This window comes from Megalobrama amblycephala, linkage group LG9 (assembly GCF_018812025.1).
Source record: "Megalobrama amblycephala isolate DHTTF-2021 linkage group LG9, ASM1881202v1, whole genome shotgun sequence".
In the NCBI taxonomy this organism is placed as follows: Eukaryota; Metazoa; Chordata; class Actinopteri; order Cypriniformes; family Xenocyprididae; genus Megalobrama; species Megalobrama amblycephala.
In genome coordinates, this window is record NC_063052.1 from 30,253,510 (window position 1) to 30,266,261 (window position 12,752).

Sequence of the window (12,752 nt, forward strand, 5' to 3'; positions counted from 1 at the left end):
ATAACCTTAACTAGTCAAATCATAACAATGAGTGTCAGTAGTGTGTGTGTGTGCGTGTGTCAGTTGGTGTACTTGTTCAGCTATCTTTGTGAGGATCGGTTTGACTTTTAGACCATCAGAGTGAGGTCAAAGAATATAGTCAGGACCATAGACTGTAAAAAAAGATGGACGACGCAACGCCGCTTCCTTCCATTGTATTGAACTGAAGCCAAAATGGGCCGATGAATGGGCGCTGACACGTTACGCAATACGTCAAAAAAAAAAAAAGTTTGGAGCCTGGGCATGCGCAGAAGGAATCGTCAGTGGAGCCCAATGGTCAGGACAATTTGGTCGGTCCTCACTTTCTGAGGCCTGTTTGAGGGTCAAGACTTGATTTTTGGAATAAGGTTATAATTAGGTTAAGGGTAGGTTTAAGGTAAGGGTTTGGGTTAAGCAAGCTAGTTGTGATGGGTAGGGTTGTGTGTGTGTGTGTGTGCGTGTGCACGTTTTTGTGATTTATGAGGACACAAATTTGTATAATGACATGGGTATTACACTGGTATTACGACGTAAACATAAAATATGAGAGATATGAGTCCTCATATTTAAAATAGCTTTAAAAACATACTAAATGGTTTATTAAAAATTTAAATATGCAGAATGTTTTCTGTGATGGGTAGGTTTAGGGGTAGGGGTAGTGTAGGGGGAGAGAATGTACAGTTTGTACAGTATAAAAACCATTACGCCTATGGAATGTCCTCACTTTGATAGCAAAACAAACCTGTGTGTGTGTGTGTGTGTGTGTGTGTGTGTGTGTGTGTGTGTGTGTGTGTGTGTGTGTGTGTGTTTGCACACAAATGCCCTGCTTCTAATAAAGACTACCAATCAGCAAAGAGGCAGTAAAGGATGACATCACCAACACAGCTGCACCCCAAAAACTGTGTGTGTGTGTGTGTGTGTGTGTGTTGTGTGTGTGTGTGTGTGTGTGTGTGTGTGTGTGTGTGTGTGTGTGTGTGTGTGTGTGTGTGTGTGTGTCTGTGTCTGTGAAGACTAAAAATAAAAGGCAAAGAATAAACCAGAACATGTTCTACATGTAATTCGGGCTCTAAGTCAACATTAAACACTGTTTGCAATCCATTTTAGCTCTGTAATGTGACGTATTTCTGAGGTAAACATGATATTCAACCAGAAGAATTGATGGGACTTAATTTTATCATCAGGAATTATTTAGATGGTGTAAAATGTGTGTTTTATACAGAAATGAAGTAAGAGCTGAATGCAGGTCTGCTGCGGTTTGTGAAACATCACCGCCACACACTTTTGAGGAGGCTTTATTGAAAGTCATTTTGATTAAAAATTACTAAAACAAACATTTTTCTTTGGAATAATGTGCACTGATGAATAGTTAACAATAAGATCAGGAATATGTATTAAGAAAGTAAGTACACCACTAAATAAGTGTTGTTCTTCCTGTTTTTGTCTTGTTTTCCAGTATAGATTTCTAAACATTCTTAAATCAAAATACATACTAATGTCATTTTTTTTAAAGTAACTGTATCTTAATTTAAAGGGGACCTATAATGCTCCTTTTACAAGATGTAATATAAGTCTCTGGTGTCTCCGGAATGTGTCTGTGAAGTTTTAGCTCAAAATACCCCACAGATCATTTATTATAGCTTGGGTGTAAGCAAAAACCATAGACTGTAAAAACAAAATATGGACGTAGTGTCCGTGACATCACCCATAGAGTTCTCAACAGCAGTTTTGAAGCGAAAATGAGGCCGCTGCCATCTTAGCTGCGCGTCACCGCACGTCACTCTCGGATAACTTAAAATGGGCAAAGAGGCGGGAGGTGGTTTGAGCTGATGTGACTGGTTGCTGAAACCACGCCCGCCTAGCTCGATGTGACCATGTTAGCAAGCAAAGGAGCTATCTATCTATCTTAGATACGATCTAAAATATTAATGAAGATACATTTTATCATCAGAAAGTTCAGTGGTTTAGTGTCAATCTAAGGTGTTTTTTTTTTGTTTGTTTTTTTAAGATATACATGCTCCAACACCAGTAGTGTTGGGTGTGCAAATAACAACATGGAAAATCAAAATGGGACTTCATACCTTTATAATGAAATAGAGATTGCGAGAGGAATCCAATCTGTGGCACTTGGGTAAAATATGAGTGTCCATTGCAAAACAAAAAAACAGTACTTTTTGTCTATGAAATATTGATATATTATCCATTGTTTGCATCACATTTCTTCTGAATGATCTGCTCTCTGTCATCGTTCTTCAAGAAATAATGCAATCTGAGCAGTGTTTATGTTGTAAAACTGTATACAATCGTATCTAACAAACAAATGAGCCGTGTCCAAAGTATATTTTTTCAAAATAGTGCAGCAGTTTTAGTTATAATATCCAAGCAGTGCTGTCGGACTTTGATATCCCCCGCCATTGCCATTGTAGTAAATCTCACAACCAAAACTTTCAGCCAATGCCACGATCCAACAACGTGTGTTCTGTGTCTCTTCCCCATGCATGCACATCTACACAGACACACATCAGTCTTGAATAGACTGATATCTTATAATTGTATAAAATAATCGAGCACAAATACGGCTGAGATGCCAAATTCAGCAGCTGGAATTAGCTGAGGTAAAGTGACGGCTCACAGACAGCAGCGGCATCTACCTGTCACTCAAGTGACCACGCCCTTAATTATGCAGAACTTCAAGGCTTAATATAATTTAAACGAATGAGTTAGAAAAAAATTCACCCCCCTCACAGGCAAAATTAGCAGTATAGACCAAAACCACAATTTGAACCAACTTGTAAACATGTTTTTTTTCTGCTATAAACTTGGCCAATTTAACATGGGACTCAATGAGATTCTGCTCTCTTTTGGAGCCTGTCCCTAGCGGCCAGTCGATGAATCACAGTTTAAGTCACCTCCGTATTGGCTTCACGAGAGACTGGGGGAGGTTGCCGCTTGGCAAAAACACACCGTTTTTGTGCGTGTCCCTTTAAATGCAAATGAGCTGCTGCTCCCAGCCCGCTTTCCAGAAGAGGGTGGAGCTTTAACAGCTCAATAACAACAAAGCTGGAGAATCTCACGCAGCCAAAATGAGGATTGTCAGTAACGGTGTTCAGCCTTACATTGTTCAAACCGGAGTCGACACTGATGGAGAGACTCAGGAAGAAGTTACAACTTTTAGAATAAAACTGGACGTTTCTGAATGGTTAGTGGAAAAATGTATGTAGTTGCTGTGGAGTTGATTCAACTCATCAACTAGCATGTGCCGTCATGATAATCTTTTGTGCAAACCCAGCGTTGAATTGACCCTCGTTTGTGAAGCAGTCTGGCGTAAAGTGACGGCATCAACAACACTCTACTACAATAACTCTTCCTCTTCTCTAAAGCAGCCCAACATGGCCTCACCCCCTTTGTTGCGTATTCTCAGAGGCGGGGTTTATGTAAATTTTTAAAGTTTGTGATGTCACCAACCCGGGAAGAAGCTCGTTGTAGTCCCTACCAGCCGTTTAGTTCTTAAAAAGCGATTTCTATAAAAGGAAATATCTTCCTTTGCATTGAACTTTGAGCGTCGTAACTTTGCAGATGTTGTTTATGCTCAAACAGCAACATTACACACTAACTAAAGTTAAAAATGTGAAATCAGAATCAAGGACTCATTTAAGATTTTTTTTTAAAAATCATGGAAAACAAGACAAAAATACTGAGGAAGATTTTTATTTATTTTTTTTTTTTTTTCAGTGTATAGGGTAAACTTTGATGTCATGTTGACTTTAAGAGCATTTATATGCAGCAAAACATAAATGCAGTAACAAAAATCTGCAATTTCTCCAATGTACTGCTAAACTTCTTGTGACTGTACTGGCACAGGCACACATAAAAGTTTTCATCAGACATCAGTTATTCTAATAAACAGTATCATCTGCTCAGAACAGAACAGCCAAACCAGCAGCATGGAGTCCTCTCAAAAGCAACTCTGTGTGCGTGTGTATGTGTGTGTTGGGTGTGAAAAGATTTTCCCACTTTTTTGGTCATCCAAGCAGGAAAATTTTGCTCATAAACAACATACAGCTTTGAAAACTGACATGTGTAGAGCCAGAGACTGTTAAAGAGCTAAACCAACTGACAACACACACATCTGCAGCAGGCATTTGAACACAAATGAGATCTCTTTAATACCTCAATAATCATTCCTAAACAGCAATGGAGGTCAAATGGAGAATTCTCCTGCTTCTCCTGAGAAAAAGAGCCCAGTAATCTCAGATGTGTCTCCTGTAGAGTTTCAGAAGAGATTCGATAATGTCTTAAACTGTGCTCAGATTTGCCAAAATACTGTTATCAAAAGTCAGTGATCTCAATGTGATTTTAAGCTGATATTTAAACTCATTCAAACTTTTGTGCTAAGAAAGTGCAATATCCGACTAAGAACGTGTTCATCTGGACAGTGTTTTTCTGCTCAAACATGCATCAGATCAGTTGATCGCAAACTACTACACTCAAAGAGATAACGCACACACACACTCCCAAAAACCCCATCATAGATCAAACCCTGATCACAAACAGACCCTCAGATAGAGATGCAGCCATTCTCACGCATGCAACTATGACGCAACTGTGATCTACTACTCAAATAAAACCACAGCACACGCCAAACATACAGCATGTCTGAAGCCAGCACACGCCGGCCCTGAGGCCAAGAACTCTTTCTGTGTGTGTGGGTGTACCTGGTATTCCCTACATAATGGGGACCAAATGGGATAGTAATACCAATAATTTTTGACCTTGTGGGGACATTTTTTGGTCCCCCAGATGAAAACAGCTTATAAATCATATGAAATTATGTTTTTTGAAAATGCTGAAAGTTTCCTGTAATGGGTAGGTTTAGGGGTAAGTGTAGAGTTAGGGGATAGAATATACAGTTTGTACAGTATAAAAATCATTATGTCTATGGAAAGTCCCCATAAAACATGGAAAACCTGTGGGTGGGTGTGCTTTAACAAAACGTCACTGCAACATATCTACTATACCGCAGCATTTTCTGTATCATTAACATACAGTACTGATATCAGAACACTACACACTATAAATGTTACCTCAACTTAACACACACTACACACTAATGTTAACAAAATCTAAGATTATTCTATCTTGTACATCTTTCTCATATGGAATGAATCTAGTCTCCAAGATCTGCTAGTTACAGCTTAAGAGACTTTGGCAGGTTTCTGTGGAATCATCTTACCATAGGTGAAGATACAAAACATTTCTATTGTCTGCATAATAGCAGAACGAGTTGCTCAACCAAGCCTGTGCAGATCTTCCTGCGTTCATCTCCAATCAAACCAGTGGCGGCTGGAGTTTTTCAAGAGTAAGGAAGCACAGATGTCACAGATCAATAGCAAGATATGTACTGAGATTTATTTTTTTTGTGTTTGAAATGTTGCTTCTATAGACCTTATTTTCCAAAGAAACAAGCGCACCGCCATCTTTAGAATATTGTCTTTGAACTTCCGTTTTAGCGGTAGCCCTGTATATTTATATGGCATAGTTGTTGAAGAATAATTAGCTGGTGAAGTGGATTTACCTGTTGTAGAGTTAATGAAAATTATCATGAGCATTGTTATGTTTAAAGCAGATGTCTTAACAAATGTCAGTAGACCGGGAAGATTTTAAAATGAGCTGTTCATTCATAAATACATAAGATAGCTGTGGAAATACAAGCCGGAAGTCAAAAGACAACGAGCGCAGCGCTGAAAAGGGGCGGGGCTACATAAGGTCTATAAGGCTGCTTCTCAAATGACCACTAAACAGCATTAATGAAGACATTTTAGGGGAAGCTGGTCTTCTTAAGAATCAAACTCATGCGCCTTTCACACTTTTCATAGTAACATATTACTGTATAATTCAGTGCTTCAAATAAAAAAAGCAGGCAGCATGCAGTACGCAGTGTGCAGTATGCTAAAAGCAGTACACTACAGTATTCTGTTTTGAATATAGCCATACAAGTATGTGGGCTAACTTGAGTCCAAAAGCTTACGTGCTCAGAACAGGAAAATAGCGATGCTTCACTTAGCAAACACCACTAAATATGCATTCATTTGTAAACCACAATGAATCCAATTACTTGCATGAAAACAAAGAATTCTGTCTTTAAAAAGTTGTTATGAAATAAAGTGACAAAACTATAAGGCTGACATTAATTTCAAATTTGACCTTCAGCTCACATATTTTGAGGCCGCTCCAGAAACATCGGTTTAGAGACTGGGCTGGTTGGCTCTGAGGCTGGAATCTTCTGTATTCGCGTGAAGCTTCTGGGCTGAATTAGCATTGTTATTACTGTAAAGAGGAACAGTAATTTTTGACCTATGACCTCAGCACTGAGTCATTCCTGAATGTCAGACGAGAGCATCTGCTGACAGACTGTGGGAAAAACATATTAAGACTATATAAAGAAGATTATATAAATACTTCTTTAAGGTTTTGGGTTAGTCTGTTGTAATTTTATTTAAAATAATTCTATTATGGGTATTATGTTAGATTAGTTCACTTCACAATTAAAATTCCTTGATAATTCACTCACCCCCATGTCATCCAAGATATTTATGCCTTTCTTTCTTCAGTCGAAAAGAAATTAAGGTTTTTGAGGAAAATTCCAGGATTATTGTCCATATTGTGAACTTCACAGGTGTTCAACAGGTTGAAGGTCCAAATTGAAGTTTCAGTGCAGCTTCAAAGAGCATTTTTGGAAAAAGAAAAAAAAATGGTATACTTTTCAACCACAAATACACTGCTCTGCAATGTGCCACGCAGTACGTAATCACATTGGAAAGGTCACACGTGGCGTAAGCAGAAGTACTGATCCCAGTGTATACAAAGCAAATGTGTCAAACGCCCTTTACAAAAAAGGTAAAACAATGATGTTGGACGATTTTAAAGTTGAAGGAGAAAATAAGATGGAATTTTTCACCCTACCGTGGTACTTTCCGCCTGCATTACGCATGACCTTACGTAATGCATGGCGCATCATAGAGCTAGTGACCACAAGCATTTGTGGTTAAAAAGTATATACATTTTTATTTATTTTTTTTAGAAATTGACAGATCGTTTCCCTAGATAAGACCCTTATTCCTCATCTGGAATCATGTAGAGCTCTTTGAAGCTGCACTGAAACTGACATTTGGACCTTCAACCCATTGAATCCCAGTGAAGTCCACTATATGGAGAAAAATCCTGGAATGTTTTCCTCAAAAACCCTAATTTCTTTTTGACTGAAGAAAGAAAGCATCTTGGATGACATGAGGGTGAGTAAATTATCAGGAAATTTTAATTCTGAAGTGAACTAATCCTTTAATGCATTAAAGGTCCCGTTCTTCGTGATCCCATGTTTCAAACTTTAGTTAGTGTGTAATGTTGTTGTTAGAGTATAAATAAAATCTGTACAATTTTAAAGCTCAAAGTTCAATGCCAAGCGAGATATTTTATTTAACAGAAGTCGCCTACATCGAACGGCCAGTTTGGACTACATCCCTCTACTTCCTTCTTTAATGACGTCACTAAAACAGTTTTTTGACTAACCTCCGCCCACAGGAATACACAAAAAAGGGGGCGTGGTCTTGTTGCGCTCCCACGGAGAAGAGCAAGAGTTGCGTTTGTAGAGTGTGTTTGTCGCCATGTCGTCGAAACGCTGTTATTTTCATCCCGCAGTCCAATCACCGGGTCTGATTCCGGCTCAAATTGATAGGGTAAAATTAAAGACATGTTTACAATAACACTGAGCGCGTGCATCTCCACGTTATGGTAAGAGGCGTGACCTTTCCGGGCAAGATGCGCTAAACTGCTGTCGAATCACAACACAGGAACCGCTGGCACAATCAGAACTCGTTACGTATTTCTGAAGGAGGGACTTCATAGAACAAGGAAGTCATCAGCCCGTTTTTATGACAGTGGAAACAGCGGTATACAGATAAGTAAATTATGTGAAAAATACTGTGTTTTTTTACACGCGAAACATGAACACATGTTATATTGCACACTATAAACACAATCAAAGCTTCAAAAAACCACGAAAAACAAGACCTTTAAATAAATAACTACATAACTAACTAACTATATATACATACATACATACACACACACACACACATATATATATATATATATATATTTATATATATATATTTTTTTTTGTTTTCATTGCTATCCATGATCCTCACCCCTTAACCCCCATTCCCATCCCAACCACACAAACTCATAAGTTTTCAACACCTCATTTCTCAACACTCAGATTATTCCCTATTCTCTTATTCATTCCCTGAAATAAAAAAAAAGTTTTGTCTACATTTCATTTTCTATTTCTCTTTCTGTGTCTCATTCCAGAATATTCTTCCAGAATTCTGTCATATTTCTTATGTCCGTACAGTTCTATACGGTTCTGATAGCCTGCAGTATTCCAGAACTCTCTCACCGTTCCGTTTCTGTCACTTTCTAAAATTCTGCCACATTCCAGACGACTGCCGGCCTCCATATCCCTGTCACAGCTTATATTCCTGACTCACTCTGAACAGAATCTGACAAACTTTGTGGGCATGTGTGTGTATGTGGAAAAATCCCTTCGGTGACACTAAAGAGGAGAAAGTGATGGAGGAGGTGTCATCGGACTCACACTTGTTCTTTCCCATCATCCCTTTTTGCTTTCTGAAGGAGGGGGAATGGAGAGAGAGAGAAACAGATGGATAAATGTGCCAGAATCATTTTGGTCACTTCTGAAGGACATTACCAGTTCTACAAAATAAAGAAAGTCATTCAGGTTTGGAATGACCCATTTTGGGTAAATTACACCTTTAAATCTTTTTTTATATACTGTGAAAATGAATGTGCAACATAATATAAAAATGGTTATAAGTTCCTTTTTTTATCCCCAGATATTAAAAAGACATATTCATTTAATAGAAGTATTTGTTATAGTATCGAGTTCAGGTGAAATTAGAGTTGACAAAGGGCCGTGCGCTGCCGGGGGGTCCAAGGGCATCTTGACCCAGGCCGGGCTACACCACACGGGGCAAGAGGGAGCTTGCGGCAGCCCCTCCAGATGGAACGCGTTAGAGAGCCACACTAATGAAATGCAGACGGACATCAGGCTTCACGCCCGGGTATTCTAATGCTGCTTAATTTGTTGTAGTATTTGTTGGACAAACGAGAGCTCTCTCTCACTCACGAATCTCCGGGGGCAGGGGTAAAGATTCAAAGGTCGCGAGGTGGAGCGTGGCAACACTTTAAAGTCAAGGGTTATGAAGGGGATCAGGAACACATCTAAAACAATACGGAGGAAATTCTGCTTGATCCAATTTTAGAGCCTCGACAAGCGTCGATCAGTACTTTAGATCCCAGCTGTGTTGACAGTAGAGACCTGCGTCCGGCCGTCAGCAAGCAGAAAGACAGAGTGAAAGAGATCCACGCTAAAGCCCCTAATCTGTGGAGTGGTAAGTGATTGTGGAGGAGCCAGTGAAAGGGGCACGTGTCAACTCACACACAAGCACATAGGTTTGTTTTGCTATCAAAGTGAGGACATTCCATAGGCGTAATGGTTTTTATACTGCACAAACTGTACATTCTCTCCCCCTACACTACCCCTAAACCTACCCATCACAGAAAACATTCTGCATTTTTACATTTTTAATAAAACATTGTTTAGTATGTTTTTAAAGCTATTTTAAATATGTTTACATCATAATACCAGTGTAATACCCATGTCACTATACAAATTTATGTCCTCATAAATCACAAAAACACACCACAAGCACACACACACACACATACACATGCATGCACATCACAAACACCCACGAACAAACATACACACACACACACACACACAAGCAAGTATATGTACACAAACACACAAAACTTAGGCTAGCTAAATGAGGACACACTATAAATGTCTAATCTTGAAGACCGGAGTAATGATGCTGAAAATTCAGCTTTGCATTACAGGAATAACGTACATTTTAAAATATATTCACATAGAAATTTTAAACTTCAATAATATTTCACAATATGACTATTTTTAATGTATTTTTGATCAAATAAATGCAGACTTGGTGAATATAAGACACTTATATTTTTAATAAATTTTAAACTTAAATTTAATAAAAATCTTACCATATATATAAAATATTCTAAATCTAAAAATAAAAATAAAATTATATATATATATATATATATATATATATATATATATATATATATATATATATATATATATATACACAGATATGGAAAATGCTTCGGGATGATGGAACCGAAAAAATGCTAACTTGGGTTACAAAAATGCATCATCCCTGCATCAATTTATTCTTATGTCTCATTCTTAACCCAAACATAATCAAGTGCAACTCAACAGGTCTAGCTATGGAAGATCAATTTCATGCATTACTGCAAGTATGTGGCACAAGGGGCGCTATAGTAGACAGTGTAAGACTTCTTCTATGGTTGAGCAAATTTTAGTTACACTGTTGACTTAGCTATCTGAATAACAACACATCTGGTTTAATGATAGACATTTGATGTAAAGTCTATTAACTTCTTGAGTAATGAGGTTTGTTACCCCCACAGTAATGCATCAACACATGCTAAAGTCACCATGAAATCAAAATGAACAATTCTTATTAGTTTATGGAATATTGAATATTGTTTATTATAAATTATTTATCCGTGCACATCATTATTTATTTTTTTAATATGCCACGTAATCTTTAATCAAAATAGCTTTCCCTCCCTCTTGTAGTGACATCTCTTCTCTGATGATGAGGGTGGGGCAACCTGTCACTCATGAGATCGACCAATAGCAAACCACAACCATCCAATCAAATCCCCACAGACAAAATCAAGTCCCGCCCTGCATTTTTATTTTGTCTGCAATGCCGTTTAACTCAGAAATACATCACAACGGAATAAAAATATAAACTTGAGTTTCATGCCGACTTTAAGTTCCTCACGCCTGCAACACTTTGGTCAAGCGTCATGTCTGCATTTGTGTACCTGAGTTTGTTTCTGGCCACATTCTCCCTGGTGATTATAAGGTGCTTTATTGATGTGACTAATGAAGGAAGCCGTAGCCAAGAGTAATTACACAGCACATTAAAGGCTTTCATAAACAGTACAGTTCCTCTTCTGCAAAGCAGCAAAATGATGGAGAGGAGAGGAAAAAAATGAGGTGAAAAAAGAAGAGGAATAAGGCTATAACCTGAAAGACGAAGAGGAAAGTGAAAAAAAAGGTGAGGAAGAGAAAAAAAACGACATCCAGAAAATACAGAATCCAACACAAACCACATCTGCTCTCGCCATCAGCACGGCCTGAAAACCTGACCTCATATTCCAAATATACACAATCATACCATACACCTTACACTCCCAAACACACACACACACACCTGAAACACATGCCATCGCAATCCACACACACACACACACACATGCATCCGTCTCATAATAAACACACAGAGCATATGTCAAGACAATCTGGAACACGTTGACAACACACACACACAAACACATTTCAAACACACACTTGGGGTCATACAGAGGAGACGTGGTCCTCTTCTGGTCCAAGGGCATTGGACTGATCTGAAAAGTGTGCGAGAACATGCTATAAATCTTTTCAGCTTGACTCTTAATTAGGTGAGGTAACTGATTTGCTGAAATCATGGCATTACCGCTTGCTCATTTGTTCAGTCCACTGTCGATGCATCCGATCAGCAAAGGTTTCTGCTTGGTCTGAAAGGTGCGTCAGCTGTTTCACAAACTTCTGATAATCTTAGCACATAAGAGAAGTCAGTGGCCCTGTTTACACCTGGTATTAAGATGCGTCTTGGTCGATCAGATCACAAGTGGACGATGCTAAATACACGTGTAAACAGGGTCTAAAACGTTTTGAGCTTGTCCACTTTCGACCACTTCCAGTGGTAGTCGAAAACGCATTCAACCGGATTGCTTTCATAGTGTAAATGCTCATGTGGTCGAATGTGTTCAAACAGCCACAAAAGACCGCCTGCTGACCTAATGCGTAAACATTATGGGAAGTGCGCTACCCAGACACAATTTGTTGGCTGAAAATCCAAGTTTGTTTTGAAGACGAAAACATATGCTTTTTTGTGTGTTTTTCCGTCGTCTCCTTGTGCGTTCATATGTAAATTGCACAAGCTTATTTTGTCCATTAGGACGAAAGATCTGAAAAAAACAACATACATTTACCTGCCTATAGACTCTCCCCTTGTAGAAATCAGGACAGAAGTGGTTGAAAGTGGACAACAGAGACAGTTTAAAACACTAGGTGTAAATGGGTATATGTCTCGCCGTCTACTTGTGATCCGATTCACCAAAAAGCATCTTAAAGGGTTAGTTAACCAAAAAGTGAAATTTCTGTCATTCATTACTCAACCTCATGTCATTCCAAACCTGTAAGATCTTCTTTCATCTTCAGAACATAAAGTAAGATATTTTTGATGAAATCCAAGAGGTTTTTTCTCCTCCATAGAAAGCAACGTAATTACCATCATTCAAGGTTCAGAAAGGTATTAAAGACATCGTTAAAATAGTCCACGTGACACAAAATAATGACTTTATGCAACAATTTCTTTTCTTCCCTGTAAGTCTCATACGCACTTGACACAGGGAACGCAGTTTAGCGCTTCCTTGTTTACGTCCTAACGCCGGCTCAGTATTGGCCGGCTCCTGCGTCAGCATCACAC